Genomic DNA, 18,357 nt, shown 5'->3' on the forward strand with positions numbered 1-18,357 from the left:
GCAAGGCCAGCTGCATAACAGCTATTTCAATCTTTCGCTGCAAACAAATTAACTTGTGACCGGTCAATCTAGAAAATGAATCGAATCTTTCCATCTTTGGCATTTTCCATTTATCAAGGGAAGCCTGAGCTATTACACATTTTTAGTGGATGAAAAAATGAATCCTGCTCTAATGCATTGGAAACAAACTGGCAACAGGATGTGTCCCACGACAAGGTTTGATGAATGAAAACCTTGAAAGCTTTCATCCTATAAGATCTCTTGGATCTATGTAATCACATTCAAAAAGTAAATATAAAATATAACAAAATACTATATTAGTAAATATGTTCTTATGCATTTCTACCAACAATATACCAACCTTAAACTAGTGTTATCAAACGTCATTCCTTGTATGCAAAATTGAGAACCATTCTAGTAAATTGGTAGGTTTCAAATCAAAGTCTTTGAGAGGTCTAACTTCACACAAAGGCATACTTGGATTAGAAATCTTCATGGTTCCAAATGTTGGACATGATTTGGAACACAACTCCAGAAAACCAACCCCAACATCATGTGTATATATTCATTTTCATTTGTCATCTCCAACTGGCAGCGGCCATGGTTCCTGGAGCGGTGCAGCTGCAGGCTCCCGATAAGCTAACTTATGCTGTGTCTTTAGCTGCCGCTGCTAAGCTACGCCATGTTGCCAATCTGGGTTGTTTTTTTTGGATCGAGAGGAAAAAAGATTATTGTGAGAATCACCAATCCTGCTTTGATTTTGATTAAAATCATGAGCTCATTTCAAAATCACAAGTGACTGCTGGATGTTGGAGCTACATGCATCAACACTTATTTGTCAGCTGTTCTGGGTCACCTGTATCGAGACCCTATTTTAGATGGCTGGTTGTGTAAGCTCTCTCTCATTCTGTTGGAGCTTCTTGCCATGAATCTTGAATTGTTACATCACCCGCCACTGCAACCAGCTCTGAGGAAGCTTTTGCTTCGTGGTGCCTTCTGTGATGCACATCCACCAATTACGGCTGTGACATTAATGATGCCATTCAGAAAAATAAATGTTGTAAAAGACATTATCAACCAACAGTCCTTGGGTCTGAGAGGAAATAAAAACTAAAGATGTGAAAACATATTTGATTAATGTTACATGGGAGGTTAATGGGTCATGAAAAATGAGGAGTTATTCTATTCAGTCAAATATCTTATCAGTATATATTAGAGATGGGAGAAGCTGGTGAAAAACAACCCATCTTCAAAAAAAGAAAAAGATCTATGATAGAGCTCCAATTATTTTGGATTTTGCATTAAATAGGCCCCGCGATCATAACAACTGTCTCTTTAAAAGGAAAAACCCTTAGCTGAAGACTGTACATAATAAGACACATAATGACATGTGGGACATAACTGAGGGAAATTTAGTTTGCGGATACAAATACAATGTATGTGGCTTCTCACAGTAAGGGGAGATTTTACTGCAACAGAGGCCCTGGAAAGGGCTGGAGAAAGATTAAATGGAACAAGCTCCAGGGTGGGCACTTGGACATTCCTCCGTCTGCCAAAACAGAACATCTTTGCTGCTAAAAAAGACAACTTGTGTTCCTTATTTACAGGTCGAAGAGGCGCCTATTGACAGTGCCTAGGCAGATGAACAAGGACACTGCCATTGTTTGCATTCCACCAGAGCAAGGGAAGGTGGATTCTGCAGATCTCAGTCCCAAACTACTCTGCATTACCTGGACCGCCAAATGATGACCCAGGCAGTGGTGGCTTTAGGATCTTAGAGGAAGAGCTTTTTGGATTGGTTGCCTTCATCATGAAAGCAAGTTAGATATTATTTGCTGCATTAAATAAGACAGCATTAGGGAAATACAGCTTCCCTTTAATGGGTTCCGGTATCTGTTTATAGTGGCATGAAGTTTATTATTATTTATAAAAATCTTGGGGAGAAAGAAGCGTCAGTGGGAATCCTTTGTGGCAGGAAGTATGGAAGGGATTTGGACTGCCTCTCTTCATTTCCATCAAGAACATAAAACAGTATTTTTAACCAAGTGCAGCACTAACCGGAGTATGTAGCTAAAATAGGCGTGTTCTTAAAAAAAAGGTAAATAAACTCCCAATGGAGCCGTGTTTCATTGTCTTAAAAAGGCATGTTGTTGCATTCTCAAACAAAAATGGGTAATAAGAGGGGAAATTATATAATTATTATTATACTATATAATATAGAATATATTATTCTATATGTAATACCTAAAGGACACTGGAATTCTGTGCAATTTCATTACAGTGCAATAATTATTATTTAATCATTTAATCTCGTTACTGTGCAATATTTAATACTCAGGACTTTTGATACATCAAAGGATATTTCTGCATGATGTGTATACAAATCCTTTATCTCTCTACTACTTTATATATGTACAGTATATAAATGCTCTCAGGACTGTGCTCCACATTCCAGCCCTCACTTTTTTTCTGCACTACTTACATTGTATATTTCAATATTTTTGTGTTGACATTGTATGGGGGTTGCTTAAATCTCGTTCCACGGGTACTGTACTTGTGTATAATGACAATAAAGCCCACCTATTCTATAAATTGATCAGGTGTTTTATTTCCGGTGCTGAATAAATATACAAACTTACTTGGCCCCAACCCAGAGCCTGTGGTTTGACTTAGGACCCCCCTAAAAGTCGCCATTAACAGCTTTAAGTCCTCAAAGGAAAGATTGGTCTCATTTTGGCAACTAGTACAACGAGGTCTGGCAGCAGACACAACCTGGCTAGCTTTCTGTTTGTTTGTGACATACTGCGGTGTAAACGCAACGACTCAGCTGACACCTGACTGTGAAGTCACTCATTTTGATTGGCAGCTGAAGTATGTGGACTGTTTTAACAGCTTCCTCTCTGGTGAATCAACAGCACCAATCCTGGGAGAGCTGTCGAGCCCAAGAGACACACACACACACACACACACACACACACACACACACACACACACACACACATACACACACACACACACACACTCCCCCTCTATGTTTAACAGCTACAGTGGACGCACCAGCCTAGGTCTCCTCACCTGGGTTACAGCATGACTGATCATCACATTTATGCTCCAACTTATTCGGACTTACGAGAAAATTAAAAAGCACAAAAAAAGGCAATAAAATGGTAATTAAAACCACATAATACAATTACAGACTACTAAGACTTAACATGATACTACGACAGTTTGAACATGAGAGTAACAAAGAAAAAAAACATTTAGTGTATATTTATATATATCTAGCCACATATTTATACACTATTTGAAGATTATCAATTGTGATTATGAACTTTTTGGTAAAAATAGTGGAGCCAACAGTTCACTAACTTGGAATATCATCCTCCAAAAAGCACAGCCAAAGCCACGTCCAGAGTCTCACACTTCACCAATAGTGACACAAACATTTGGAATTTAGCTCGGGAAAGACTTTGTGGAATAGCTTATATAATAAGGTACAAATAATATAATAGGTATAAATAATACCTACTTTGACCCTGTGGAGTGAACTCTCTCAAGCCCAAATGACCAGCTATACAGGAAGCCAAATGCAGAAGTTTGACCAAAAGTTAATGTTTAGAAAGGCTTAGTTTAGCAAAGCAAAAGAAGTTAACGTTCCATCTATAAATGCCTCTCAGCCAGTCACTAATCCGACCCATATGCACTAAAAAGGCAACAGGCTTTTAACATGGAATAGGAGCAGAGCATGCACTGGGGTCCTAACATATTGCCTCAGAAATCAACAAAGATCTTTTGTTTTCTTCCCTTTGCTCTCACCCAGGCTCTGGAATCTCGCTGGCTAAAACATCGCAACTGCAATCTGTTTATGAACTTAGTCCCAGAATTCCTCAGTTGAATCAACCGTGGTGTCTTTGTGTCTAATCTAAAGACCGGCTTGCTCTCTCACAAGCGTGGCAGTCAAACTCCTGCAGGATAAACGCAACACCCTGACAAACTATATCTCACAGTTAGAGGACAAGAAAAAAAAATGGAAAAAGATCTATGGAGAGAAACATGGAAACAACAACAGAGCAGAGATACAAGCTACTTACCCGCTTCAAACTGGGGAGGAATAGTGAGGAGGAGGAAGTTCCAGCCGATTTTAATAGTTTTCAGCTGTGGGCCAGATGGTGGTACGCTAAGGACTGCAGCGAGCACAGATGATGGAGTTTTGCAAACTCAACAAGAAGCGTTTGCCTAGACACATGATACTTGACATTCAAACCCAACTTCCTCCGCCCACAGTTTGTCCAACGGGATTCTTTTGGACTTTTGAAAAAAAGATGGGGAACTGCTCCACCGAGGTGCACACTGGCATAGCAGAGATGACCTATAAAAGCCAACATGCAAGAGGTTGCAGTCTGACCCTTTTTGCTGCAGTGTGTGATTCATCATCCCGCTATGTGCACTAGCAACACCCTTAGTTCAACATCTTGGCACCAATCAAAACAGCAGTATAGCCAAAATATTATGGAGAAAAAGTCTCCAACACAATGCCTAAAAAGCCTCCCTGTGGGATTATGTCAACTTAATAATACCCTTTCCTTTATTCTCCCTGCACTCCAGACACAGCCAAGGCTCAAATGTGTGTATGCCAGCCGCTTGAATTGTTGTTCCACTTTAAAATCTGACACTCGATTGTGCTTTTTATCACCTAGAGATGAACTGTCCGGGAAATCCTCAAAGTAAAGAGGAGAGGGCAGGGGAAGGTCATAAAAGGCTGACAAACACCTGAAAGTGAAGCCCCAGTTACTCTGCTTACTGAGAGCACAGGCAGAGAGCCATGCGGTGGGCTATTTGTTTTATTGTCTCCACTTCTTAAACCTCATGCAAATGTTGTCTCCTTGGGGTCTTATCAGGACACCGTCTGTCTTACACTGCGTCCTTCACAGTCTTTTGAGTGTCTCAACAAAACTTCTTAAGGAAGGGCCACTGGCCAATTTTTAAAGAGGCAAAAAGAATTTTTAAAGAGTGTGTGTGCATTTTCAACAATGACAGACAATACAGAAAAAAACATACTCAGGATAAAAGGTGAAATTTCATCAAGAAAAGATGAAAAAGGAGTTTAATAAGCTTAAATACAGACGGCTCACGTCTAAATATTGGAGATGCACAGCTGTCTGAAGTCGAGAGGGACATTGGAATTTTTAATATTGGGCTTAAGCTGGTTTACAACAATGGAGACATTCAGCCAAATATAATGAGCCTACTTTGGACCCAGATGAATTCATTTCTGAATTAGCATTGATGTGAATGCATGAGTACTGAGTGTGCTGTATATTTGTACATGGACTTCAAAGCACTGCTGTCAAAGTGAGTGCATGTGGCATGCAGCGAGAAATTAGCATTGTGGAATCTGTGTTTGGGTAAAAAATCTGAATAGAAAAGACAAATTAAAAGGCAACAAAAGGTTATTCAAAACCGTGGAAGGTACTCCTTGTTCTTGAAATGGTATCTGGTTAGAGATTTAGCTTGGTAAGGGCCTTGGGTGGTGGTGTGTTTTTGCTGGCCAGCAGAACTTTGGTTTCTGTCTGAGAGTGCATTAAGAACAGGGAGGGTCCCAGGATTTGGGTTTCTCTGTTCTTTATTTTTCTAGGGTTTTTCTTTGCACTGGCCTGAATCATTTCATGTTTGTGTCTTGTATTAACAGCTGTGGAGGGGTAAAGGAGTGGCTGGGCCAGACCCTTTCCGGGACAATGGGGACCTTTAATGCTAAACAGGCATGGATAAAACTGGCTAAAAAGTAAAGAAAAAAAAGCTCCATTATACAGATGATGTGGAAAAAATTAAGCTATTGTTAATGATATAGTAGCGCTTTTTTTCTGCGTATTGTCTGTGTATATGCATTTATATCTAAATGTGCTTGCCATCACAAGTGCATGTTCATACAGCAGAGTGGACAGTGGGTGGAGGAGCAGGAATGTGCATCTCAATTAGAAGCATCTCAGTGGATTTTCATTGAGATTTGCAGCCTCTTCATGATTTGTGCTAGCCTAGAAATCTAGACGCACCCTAGCGGCAGCAGATGTCACCTACAGCCAGGGTCCGTCTAGCAACTCTCTGTTGGCTTGCAAGCTGCCAAAAAAAAAAATCAATCGCATCATGTATAGAGTCGGTGGGTTGGCTTAACATAATGACAACAGAGTTGGGACGGCTCTGCGTGAGTTCCCTGCTACTTGAAAACAAAGAAGATGGCTGCTGCGGCTGGAGAACAGCGGCCTGTCCAATCGACTCTGGAAGACTTGGAGTTCAGCTCTGAAGTCATTCTTGAAAAAGGAAGATGTGTTCAGAGTTTAAGGTTGAATCTATCAACCAGCGTTGCTTTGATTGGTTGTAGAGTTATCCCATTGGGTGCAGACAACCATATATCCCGCCCCTCGGATTGAGCCCTGCCAATGGGGAGCTCTCAGACCCAACATCTTGATGTGGGTCTGGCTGGTCAGGCTAGATTTGTGCTCCATCTATGCGGTAATGCACAGCAGCAATGTGTGATGTGTTTTTAGTAGGTATGGCTTACTGAATGTCCCCGCACAACTCACTGCACCAGAAATGATGATGACTTTTATCCAAGAGTGAAAGCAATCATTTCCATCCACTGCTGCAGTGCAGTGAACAATCTCAACTACATCAGTTTTTTTTTTTTAAAACAACCTGCCCTGACTTGTTGACTAATATATATATATATATATACACACACACACACACACACACACACACACACACAAACACACACACACACACACACACACGTATAAAATGACTTTAAATCAGCAGTTCAAGTTTATAAATCCAGACTTTAGAAGCACTGTCCTCTTCCATGAATCAATATCAACACAGGCTATATACAGCTGAGGCCCAGATTATTAGCCCCCCCCCCCTACAAAATTACACACAACTCATTATTTCTCCATGGAAATGACCATTCACATAGAGGTTTTTATGTATTTGTTTCCAACATTACAAAGACTAAATGTCCACTAAGTTTGATTAGGATATTTTATTGATGCATTGACTTATTTGACAATAAAGGTCAAACATTAGACTTCCAAAATATGAATATATTCCATTAATAGTCAATAGTTTAAATGTAGTGTTTTCAGTAGCCTTTAAATAATGTGTGTGCCCTGTTCATTGGAGTCCTTTCAGGCTGATTGAATGCTCAGGTGTTGTTAGAAAGCCAATTGACAGCACAGGTGTAGTTTGAAAGCTGATTGGTTAATTAGGTGTGTTTTGAAAGCAAAAATTCACATGGGGGCAAATATCTTTGACCACCCCATTTTTCACTATATTTGATATAAAACAAGCCTAAAAATGTGTTTTATTTTCCAAAATGTACCAAAAGCTACTAAACAGCATTGGTGAATGTTTGATTATATCAAGTTTTATCAATGCTGTAAACATTAATTGGCCTTACGGTTGTATGGCTGTGCCCACTAGTCAAGTTGCAGTTTACATCCATCTCTGTCCAGTCATGTAAAGACCTTGAAGCAATTTAATAAAAGGAATAAAAGGGTATTTTCTGGTGAAACATGGATGCTTCACACACATCTTCAACCCAGCAGATCTATACACTCACCACCATTTCATTATTCAACCAAATGTGAAATTTTGTCATAATTACCCAATCAAGTTTTGGAGTTATGGTCAGAAACATGTTTTGTGAGGTCACAGTGATCTCCATGATCCAATTAGTTCATCCTTAAATCAAATTGGCATGTGTGGGCATTCCTGAGAGATGGGAACGGGATGATTGCCCTTTAACCTTTGACCTTAACAATGTAATCAGTTCATTCATTCAGTCTTAGTGGTTTCTGCCAACTTTGATGAACACTGTAATCCCTGGGTGAGTGCTCTCACAAAGCGTTTTATCAAATCATTCTGGCAACCTTACATTTTCAAATTCAAACATAAAAAGGCAGTATTTCTAAGTAACTGCCAATCACATGTAACATAGTAACTTAGAGTAGTGTAATAGAATGCTAAAGGACATGCCTATCACCCAATCAGCTCTTTGATTCTGTACTTCTGTGGTGTTGCTGATGTCAACATGCCAACAATCAAATAAAAAGTCACAGTCAAAGGTTTCTACATTGAGACATTAGGCCAGGACCCAAATATCTAATCAAGCTGGATTTTAAATATGTAATAGACAAAAACTAATAGCAGATATGGGATCATGGTTTATATATATGGTTTATATTTCTCATGTATTAGAGTGGGCACAATAAAATAGTATTCTAGGATTCTCCACTATATTTACTCAGTCTCCATGAAGACAGTTTGACATGACCTCTTCTCTATTGATGTTTATCATTCCTCTGTGCTGAGAGTGGTGGGTGGTGTATACATCAGAGACTCAGAAAGTCTCAAAATCTACACAGTACAGTTCCTGTTTTAACCAGGGTTTTATGTTATTCAAAATATAAATATTACATAAAATTCACGCTGCACATTGTATAAAAACAGTGATTTACAATAGATAATATCACTCATGCAATAAACAGTGAAATATGTGAGCCACCCTTAGATATCGAGGTCTTTTTTATAGATTAAAGCTAGTTTACGTATAGCCTGATAATGATTCTTTTTATACCTGCTCCTGTTTACAAGGAAAATATATTGTCATCTGGGGAGCAATAGACTCACACTGAAGCCCTAGTATGTGCTCTCCTTGTTAACTCTGTCTTGAGCAGTTCGTTAATGAGAGGCAAAGTGCATTAACATTAATTAAAAATAAAAAAATAAAAAAGGAACGTCACACTGAAATCAGTGTGCCTTCAAACTATATGTCAGGAAAATCCCAATAGGTCATGAACTTGCCTTTTTTTTGCTGAATCTACAGAAGCTAATTAAAATGTCAAGCAGTCTCCTGAGGAACAGGGGGAGGCAGGAAGGGGCCTCCTGCTGTAGAGCTACACAGATATACTGCACACTGCTGCTATGATGGAGGAGTTACTGAACAGGAAGCAGAGAGTTTCAGGAGGAGAAACTCATCTGCTCGTCTGAGAAGTGAAAGCATCCGAGCAGATCATTTCATACTACTATTTTCTTAATCTTTTGCTGCTGTGCGTCCCTGTGTGTGTAACAGGCATAGTGTGCACGCTGTGCACAAGCCCAGGCAAATATTTTACTAATGTGCTGTTAAAATAACCATGCAATGCTGTGTTATTGACTTTAGACCTGGATTTTGTTGGTCAACCGCCCGATCGATTCCCGCTGCCTCAATATAGCAATACACCCAAAATGCACCTGAACACACCTCCCTGTACAACCAGCACGCCCAGAATGCACCTGAACACACCTCCCTGTAAGACCAGCACGCCAGAATGCACCTGAACACACCTCCCTGTAAGACCAGCACGTCCAGAATGCACCTGAACACACCTCCCTGTAAGACCAGCACGCCCAGAATGCACCTGAAAACACCTCCCTGTAAGACCAGCACACCCAGAATGCACCTGAACACACCTCCCTGTAAGACCAGCACGTCCAGAATGCACCCGAACACACCTCCCTGTAAGACCAGCACGTCCAGAATGCACCCGAACACACCTCCCTGTAAGACCAGCACACCCAGAATGCACCTGAACACACCTCCCTGTAAGACCAGCACACCCAGAATGCACCTGAACACACCTCCCTGTAAGACCAGAAACTCACAACTGAGTCGGTCTTAAACTAGCATTGGGCTTTTCGCTGCGCCGGGTACAAGACAGGGCCCCTAGTCTCTCTGCAGAGGAAATCTGGAAGAGACTTATACCAGTCCACAGTGACATCAGGCCCAGCAGGACCCAACAGCACTAGGTGCTCATTTAGTTTCGGAGCTGATCTGTATGTGAAACCTGAAACAGATCCACCTGCTGAACAATATGGTCAGAAAGATTCATGTAGACTATAAATGAGCGGTGAAAGAAGTGTTAATACAAATGTTTTCGTTTTCTGTTCCCGTAAAACTTTGCTCCCAAGTACCAACCAGCACACAGACACAGAAGATCACGTTTACGAGAATGGGCCAGACCTTTGACTTCAAAAAACACAACCTCTTTATCCTAAAGACCAAGTGTTGCTGGATGTTTCTGCCAAATATGAAGGAGCCATAACAACAAGCACTGTATCACAAATACAGATACAAAGGCGTTCTATGCCACGCTAGAATGGCTTGAAACAAGGTAACCAAGTTACAGAGTCCATGGTAGAACTTATTACATATAAGCACAGAGTAATGAAAGCGTGTGGCAGGGTTCTAGGTAACAGGTTCTAATACTTACAGTAAATGATGGGGTCATCAGGGCGGTTCATGCTTTTTATGTTTCACTGGGTTAACCCGTCAAATGGCTGTGAGCCACTGTATCAGTTAGTTAGCTCAGCAGATCTTACATCATGGAGTCGATCTAAAATGTCACCTTGCTTTATAGATATGACAATGTTTACCAAACACTTCAATGCACAAGTACATGGTTACTGACTTTAGATACAACATAACATACAGATAAGCCTATCATACTGTAAAGGCCTTGGCCAGGTTTCTCTTGAAGACATACAGACATGTTTATGTATTTACAGAAAACCTATCTGCTGTTTTTCCTTGACTTATAGTCCACCAGATAAATCAAGGTCTTAATTCACATCCGCCCACATTTTACCTCAGTCTATAGAAGAGAAAGTCGGGAGGCATTTCAGATTGAATAGAGTCAGAGGCTAACAGATCTACTCACAACAAATGCTCCACCCTATCGAATGCCGATACTTTGTGATGTTTCCTTGCTTGAAAATCTTCTTTTGCAAGCATGATGTGCTGTGTTAGTGCCTTCAGCAAAGGATTTAATTATGTAGTTTGGCCGTCTCACAGAATTGAGAATTAGCTACAACTGAGATAACGTGCAGCCAACAGTTGTTATTTTAGCTGACATGCGGTAATTGAGGATCACCAGAGGTCTGAATGTGTGCGATACATATTGTTAGAGGCATTTGCATTTTGGATGTCATCAAAATCCTCTGTGAATATATACCAGATTTACTTTAGTAATTCACAGATTCAAAAGCTATTACCATGGTGTGATGATGATATTGAGTGTTGCAACATTCAGCTATTTTTTACCAACCTTGATTGCTAACAATAAGCACATTTACTTCATCAAAAAGTCCTTTCTAGATGAAACCACTTTAAAGAAATACCTATATATATTTCAGTTATGGAAGTATCTAACCCTTGAGGTTAGTTATTGAAAATTCAAATTGACTAACCGTCCAAATGACATAAAGTTGGATACAAGTTATGATACACAATGTTTACAACTTCTGAGCTTTTCTCAAGGCGCCTCTTATAAGTCCATTAGCTTATCTTTAAACGGTGGAAGTTAAACGATGCTTCATCCCTCCGGGTTGTGTCGAAATCCCTCCAGTGGTGAACTAGATTATACATAAAGGAGACCTGTTGTGCTCAGTTTGTAGGTTGATACTTGTATTTTTGGTTTCTGCTAAAACATGTTTACACGTATTTATGTTCAAAAATCACATTCTTTTTCTCATAGTGTCTGTCTCAATATACCTGTGTTCATCCTCTGTGTGAAACACTCAATTTTAGGGCCTGTCTCTTTCACACACTCTGATTGGCATGTGAGAAATGATGCCGTACTTTTCAAGCCGTAGATGGTGATACTCAGATGGGGGGGTGGTATATTGTAAGGAGCCTGCATGTGACATAGGAAGGGGAACCTGACACTGAAAAGGCTTGTTGAATTGTTGTATTCTGTTCACGGCAGGCCACCAAAATGTTCTCTCTCTCTCACACACACACACACACACACACACACACACACACACACACACACACACACACACACACACACACACACACACACACTGCACAGGGGGCACAGTTTAACATCTGACTTGGTGCATTACATTTAATATTATTAATACATATTTCCATACTGCAGGCCAGGGACTAAAAATCTGCACATGCTTGTAAAACCCTCTAAAAACAGTAATGGCTGAACCAGATGTTTCGGAGGGGAGAAGGGGAAGCATTCTGCCTCCTCACTTTGAAAAAATGTTGAAATGCTTTAAGAGCATGGAAAGTTATGGCGGGAGAAGAGGAAGTCAGCGGTGGTTTGGCTGTACAGTCCACACTAAGAGGGCCCACAAGTGAAGGACGTTTCATGCTGTCTGAAGAAACATATTCGACACATACTGCTCCCCTTGTGATTTCAAAAGTCAAAACATATTGCTTGAGTGTTGTATTCCACAGGAAAAGAAAAGGTTGGGACATCTGTGGAGGCTGCTTGCAGATACAGGAGATGGTGAATCCGTTTAAACACAACTGCAGCTCCCTAATATTTCTTGGTAAATGATGCATCTCCTCTTGACATGTGACGTGCAAGTTTGATCATTTCAAAGATAACAGCGCTTTAGTGCTTTGGTGCATCCTTCAGATGGGCAGGATCAGGAGGTAGACAAATATCTTTTGAATGATGTGCATCTGATATGTTGGGATGTCTGTGTAGGAACAGATGCTATACACTCGATTGCTTGATGGTAATAAGCAACAAAAGTGGTGCAAACCTTTACATTTTTTAACTCTAGATAATGTACTTTCCTTTCACTTAAATGTTTATAATTACATGTATTCAGTATATTCTTTAATCGTCCATGTATATGAGGCATATCAGAAAAAAAATAAGTAACTATGCTGAAATCTGAAAGTGAACTAAGGCTAAAATGATTCCCAGTTGGACCAGACAGTGAAGTTGTCACTCAGATTTATGGCACTCTGAGCTGCAGTCTGAACTAATGACACATTTGAGTTCATCTTGATGATGGTCATTAACGACAAATCTGTGACAAAGCTAAATGATAACAAAGTAATTACAGGCTGAAGGCTTTAGCCAAAAGTGATTTTTAATAATAATCACACATGTCCATTAGGATATGATTCAAGTATATTTGTTTTGTTACTAATCACAATCAAGAGCCAAAATGGCTTAATAATGCCTCAATCATGAAAACAATCCCCAAAGAATCCAGAGAATCTACCACCAAAAAACAATTAATATCCAGGGCTTGATATTAAGGCGAGACACTACATTACAGATATCACCATGAAACTTTACTAGTTGGTTACTCACATGAATATGAGAAAGAAATGTATTGCAGGTTTCCTGTAATTTGAAGTTTAAATATGCAAATTAGGCTATATCTACTTAAATACGTGCTATTTATCAAAATCAAGCAGGCTTTTGTCATGTGTTCATTGCACATGTTCATATCCCAATGACGGTGAAAAGACAATGTATGGGTCAGCACGGCTAACACCATGCACCGGGACTCCAGCTCTGCACAGACCTGCGACTGATATCAACCTTTTCCTCTCACACTTTAACAAGCAAATAAGCATTTTTCCAGAAATGTTCCTTTAACAAATATTACTGGCACTACTGAGCAGGGAGTATAGGGATGACATTGGAATGGTTTAATTAAAAAACTAGTGTTAACTGCAGTTAATCAGCCAAAGAATTGAGAGATATGGAACTATTTTAAATGCAAATATGGAACTTGCCACTAGGTTTTAATGCCAGCAGTCAACATGAAAGGTTTCCATTTCCTAAAGTAGTGCGTCACCGACTTGGGTACAAGTAGTCTTTCTCATTATTAAGCTCGGATCTGAAGTCTGGTTGTGAATTCCTGGGGCGAGGAAACAGCTGACCAAGCACGGCATATCTGGACGGCACGGACGCTTCTCCACAGTGTATGGATCAGCACTTCACAAATCTGTCACGGGCCTTCATCTGCAGCCATAATTAATGGATTATTTCACTGCATGCTAGACTGAAACACGTAAGCCCCCTGCCTTCTCAAAACCAACACTTATTTTTATGGCTGGCCCCTTTTAGTCGATTAGTCTAATAATGGGTTGTCTTGGCGTTAGTCGACTAAGATTTCTTCAGGCGATTAGTCCATTTCTAATTTATCCATTTCTTATTTCTAAGAAACATATAAGCATAGCTCATGTAACCACACAATTTGAATTGATTCTTGTGTGATTCAGTGATTGCATGATTCTTTGTGGAGAAACTCAGTTTTCCAGATCTGTGATCAACCAATTGATTAGTGAACAAAATCAAAAGAGACTATAGGGGTGTGTCTTCACTGGTCCCCCGAATAATTAAGATTATTCTGTCAGCCATTCAAATAGATTTGATATCACGATGCATTAAAATGCATGACCCCCTCATTATAATTATACTTTATTACACATGGTTTTAATCAACCAGTGAAATCCATTTTTGTATTGTATCTGCTCTTAACCAAAGACACTGATGAGGTGGAGCTGAACACAGCAGACAACCCACAAAAAGCAGCAAACAGAAAATCAACAAGTCACATCAGTAGGCAAAGATCGATTATGGCCCGTCCCTGCATCGATGCAGAATGCTCCAACTCCGCATCCCACTGCATCGATGCAGTGATTAATATCAACACCACTTCTGGACTAAAACATGTATTTAGTTGAAGGCAGGTCTACTTATTTCTAAACAATGTCTTCTTTAATCTGGAATACAACCTTTTAAACCTGTCTGATTCTCTAACTCTCTAAAAAGGAGTTTTTAAAAGTGTAAACAAGGTGATGTTTTGCAAAAAAAAAAGAAGAAAGAAAATCTTGTTACCAGTAAGACAGAAGCAATCCAGTGTAATACAGTGCATGATAGCAGCTCCCCATTACATTTGCCAATGCCTCAGGATTGCAGACATGTTTCATGGGGAATATAAATGCTCCTTTAGCTGATGGAACACTCTCATAAATCTCAAAGAAAGATTTCAATGGCCCATTTATGACCCAAATCTACCTCAATAATTTACTTCTAATCTACACTCCTGTTTCTGCGGGATAAGACATTCCCCAGCTCCAACATAAAATCTGGCCAAAGTCATTTATACGAGGCCATGCCTCACTGTCACCAACTGTTTTACATGTTTTGTACTGACGACACTGGCAAGCTCTATTTCCAAACTATACATACAAAGCCTTTTGCAGATCATGTTTACTCTGAAACTTCAAATATGTATTATGCATAAGGAGCAGACAAGGCAGCCGATAGTCAAGCCAAATGGTCCCCAGAATCTCAGCTGGGAGCGACATTATAAAAGGCCTCCTGCAACCATACAAACGGTCCTCGTTTAAATGGTAAGCAAGCAACACGACTCTTGTGAAGTCTTGCCAAAAAAATAATAAATAAAAATGTGATCACATTTTCTTCTTACTGCCATTCTCAATGCAAGAAAAAACCAAAGCCTCACAGAGCACAGCTCTCCTTTATTCTGCCTCTTTATCACTCTTTGTCCCCACTGCACCGCTATAAAAAACTTAAAATTGAAAAAGACACCCAGAATCATGTCGTCTGGACTTTTTATCAGATAAAAGCATGTCACAATGAACTAGGACACAAAAGGTAGGGAGCCCGCTGTAAAGGGTGTGTGATATGTGATGTTTTCCTTTTTATCAGTAAAATCGTTCCCTACCCTTCAGTCTGTAGTGAAGATAATGCCATACCATGAGTGTTAAACAGAGCACGTCCATATATTTTAACAGCTATTGCCCAGGTGCAACACATTCTATATCTACGTTATACAGCTCGTCTATGCATATACAGTATATTCTGAATAAACGGAAGTACATTTTGTCTCTCTGCGTATTGCCGTTCTAAAACTCCCTTTGCCTTGGGAAACAACAACAACAAACTATGAGCTAGCCAGCTACAAGCTGAAAATGGACACTTTTGAAGAAACAAGGCAGGCCTGCTTGGTTTTTCAGCGAATGGATGTAAATACTTACTAAGAATGTTTACAGCACTTACTCTCTAACTGGGATGTTTTGGGACTGATTGCTAGGATTTCTGTGGACGAAGTACAGAAAAGCATGGAGGAGTTTTAGTTATCAAATTATTTGAGTTACTCGAGGAATCGTTTCAGCGCTACTGTTTCACCGCGTCAAAAAACAACGCAAAATTTTCATTCACTACTTTTTTATATTACGTGTATGTTGACATGTACAGTCAATATAAAAGAAATGAGCAATAACACCCGAACCTCTAACAAAAACAGAAAAACAGCTAAAACTAGTGAAAACAGCTTGTCTGCCAGTTGTCGTATTAATGCAAAGCACTGACCGTCACAGCAGTCAGAAGTACTGAATGTCAATGTAAACGATGGAAAGATTTGTCGTTGTAAACAGAGCTCAAAGAAATTGTGAAACATTGCAGTCGTCACCGCAGTGTGATACAACCAAACGGGGGCAGACAGTAAAAGCTACTCATGGCTTAGTGTGGACAGGAGAAGCTAGCTGTCCAACACCAGAAAGCTTCATCTGCTGGGAAAGGCTGCACAATGCAGTATCTATGCTGTTGAACCTCAAGAGACAACTCAAGACAAAGCACTGCTTTAGCATGCCATAGATTTTGAATATTTCAAGGGACTAAGAGGGGTTAATGAGAAACAGAGTGAATTCATAATGTGTGAATGCTTGCTGTCCTGCAAGCACGTTTTACTTCTGAACATTGTGTTATGACACAATCATTAGCCTATTTTAATAAAACGGCTGATATGGGAGCCATATCATGAGCTACAAGGTAATGGAGCCTTTTATACATTGTCGTGTTTCTTTAGAAATAAAAAATGGACAAATTGTCTTTAAATGCCCGAACCTGTGATTGGCTGCAGCCCGGGAACCATGTGAAATATAAGGAGCCATAGCAGGCATTCCTCATCCTCCACATCTCCCAAATGGCCACACTTCTGCTGTTGTTTAAGCTTGTTTCAGATTAGGTACTGTTTCTTTTGAACAATAAGGGTGGACTGCTAGGTGTGGTAATCTTGTTTTCTCCTGTTTATTTAGTTAGGGAGCCAAGTCATATTGTTATCGACTAGACAGGATCAATTTGTTTGTTATTGTAGTGATAGGCCACCCTGAAGCCTTGAATAATGTACCTATATGTTATCTATAGATTTTGATTGTTTTGTTTGTTATTAAGGTGGTAAACCACCCTGAAGCCTTGAATAATGTACCAATACGTGTAATCAATAGATTGGCTGTTTAATGTAAAAAAACAGTTTTTTTGATATTCAAACTAATTCTTGTTTCTGCCTTGGGAGACGGGGTCCGTGGGTCCTTTCATGGTGTGTCATAGGCACCCCTAGCCTGGGGCGTAACACCCATCTAAGTGGTTTTACCCTGCACATTGAAAAGCGACACCAAACTGATTCTGTCCCAGAGCGTCAAAAAGTGACGCTAAGAGTTCCAACCAAGCGTGTCGAAGAAGGACGCCGAAGGGCTGCTTCTGACGGAGGCGCTAAAGGAGACTTTATGCTTCCGACCATGCGCCATTTCTTGGTGCGCTGGGGGTGAGAATGTGTTGCATGCATAGTAGTTGAGCTTGCATATTTGCATACCATAGAAAACTGGACCATCCACCTTGGTGGAGGTCTGCACTCTCGAATGCTCTTCTAGTCCACAATTTATTTTAAGTTCTGAATAACAATGGCCAATATTACTTCAAACTATTTTATATTAATTCACAAACATCATATCTGTGACATGTGATGTGTGTGAAGTGATGCCATGATCAAAACAAAATCACTATGAAGGGATTTTATGGTTTAACAAATGTTTGGGAACCCGTGGACACCAGTATTAAAGTGTCTATCCTCTGCCGTGACATTAACTGGAACTGTATGAATTGGAAAGCTGCTCTTTAAAGTAGAGAGTAGCCATGTCACTGCCAGGCATACACATACAGTATGTGCTAAGAAGATAAGCAGGATGGCCTCAAAATGTCACCCTACTCCTGTTAACGTTATATTACAAAGCAAAGAGACCCTGACAAAGAACATACACAGCTCAACACGGCATCAGAGCTCTATGTGTGAGTGCTACTATGGCTGCTCCCATAATCAAATAAAAACAAAAATCACTCAACAATGAGAAGCTGCAAGTGCATTGGGAGGATCTCGACTGAGGGGGATTTGAAATAGGGGGTATAATAAGGGCTGCACAATTAGTCCAATTCTATTCAAGATCACGATTTTGGCATCCTACGATCAAATTTGCGCGATCGTGCGATATTTTAGAGTGGCTCCGTACACCACCGTCTGATCATGAGCCAGTCAGAGTCGTTCCCGACACCGCGCAGCTTAGTTTCTAGATGTAGACCAAACAGAACTTAACAGGGTGGAGCAGCGTTCAGGTTCTATGCTCCTCATATCTGGAATAAACTCCCAGAAACCTGCAGAGCCGCTGCTACTCTCAGTTCTTTTAAATCAAGG

The 18,357-nt window shown here is 40.1% G+C and overlaps 1 protein-coding gene and 1 long non-coding RNA gene across 7 annotated transcripts in view; one reads left to right on the forward strand and one right to left on the reverse strand.

The window, feature by feature from the left end:
• Positions 1-18,357, reverse strand: part of gulp1a (GULP PTB domain containing engulfment adaptor 1a) — an 82,584-nt gene that overhangs the window by 30,481 nt on the left and 33,746 nt on the right. Inside the window, exon 1 of one of the 6 annotated variants that reach the window (XM_034884805.1) lies at positions 4,092-4,233. The exons of the other annotated variants lie outside the window; for them this stretch is intronic. The gene's annotated coding sequence lies outside the window, so the exon portion shown is untranslated. Of the gene's footprint in view, positions 1-4,091; positions 4,234-18,357 lie in introns of those variants that run through there. 6 annotated transcript variants of the gene reach the window in all.
• The window catches only part of LOC117952480, a 13,136-nt gene continuing 2,999 nt past the window's right edge, over positions 8,221-18,357 (forward strand). The window contains exons 1-2 of the long non-coding RNA XR_004658422.1: positions 8,221-8,231; positions 10,226-10,231. This is a non-coding gene — a long non-coding RNA (uncharacterized LOC117952480). The remainder of the gene's footprint in view (positions 8,232-10,225; positions 10,232-18,357) is intronic.

The sequence above is a fragment of the Etheostoma cragini genome, chromosome 11 (assembly GCF_013103735.1).
Source record: "Etheostoma cragini isolate CJK2018 chromosome 11, CSU_Ecrag_1.0, whole genome shotgun sequence".
NCBI lineage: Eukaryota > Metazoa > Chordata > Actinopteri > Perciformes > Percidae > Etheostoma > Etheostoma cragini.